Source organism: Limulus polyphemus, unplaced genomic scaffold (genome assembly GCF_000517525.1).
Source record: "Limulus polyphemus unplaced genomic scaffold, Limulus_polyphemus-2.1.2 Scaffold4008, whole genome shotgun sequence".
In the NCBI taxonomy this organism is placed as follows: Eukaryota; Metazoa; Arthropoda; class Merostomata; order Xiphosura; family Limulidae; genus Limulus; species Limulus polyphemus.
In genome coordinates this window covers 52,817-53,618 of record NW_013669618.1, presented here as the reverse complement: position 1 = coordinate 53,618, position 802 = coordinate 52,817, and positions in this window count along the sequence as shown.

The following is an 802-nucleotide window of genomic DNA, read 5'->3' as shown; positions in this document are numbered from 1 at the left end:
ATGTCATATGGGCCTTCCCATGGAGAAGACAACTTAGGAGACTTTCCTTTGATCTTCCTGGGATTATACAACCACACCTTGTCTCCTGGTACAAAGCTGACTTCAGTAGATCTCTTATCATAAGATAACTTCATCGAATCAGCAGACGTTTTCAAGTTTAAAAGCACTTGATGGTGAATATCATCCATCCTTTCTGATAACACTTTCACAAACTCTGACACATTCTCAGGCAACTCTTCATAAGGTGGGCGTCCTGTTAACAGATCCACTGGCAACCGATGTTCCAGACCAAACATCAGCTTTGCTGGAGTGTATCCAGAGGCTTCATGCTCTGCTGACCTATAGGCCATCAACAGTGGAGGGAGTAAGACATCTCAGTCATCTTGGCAGCTATTACAAAACTTTGCCAATTCCTGTCCCAGTGTCCGGTTGTACTTTTCTACCATCCCACCAGACTGTGGGTGGAGTGGCATTGCCCTAGTCTTTCGTATGCCAAACAATTTACAGCATTCTTGGAACACAGCTGATTCAAAGTTACGGCTTTGAGCTGAATGCAGTTTGTATGGCATACCAAACCTGAAGAAGAAATCACTAATAGCCGAAGCTACAGTTGTAGCTTCTTGATTTGGTATTGCATATGCGCAGGCCACTCGGTGAAATAATCCATCACCATACAAATGTACCTGTTTCCAGCACGAGTTTGGGGCAAAGGACCAGCAATGTCAACAGCTACTCTTTCCATTAGTGTGCCAACTTGATATAACTTCATTGGAGCACGTCCTTTATGCTTGGGTCCCCTTTT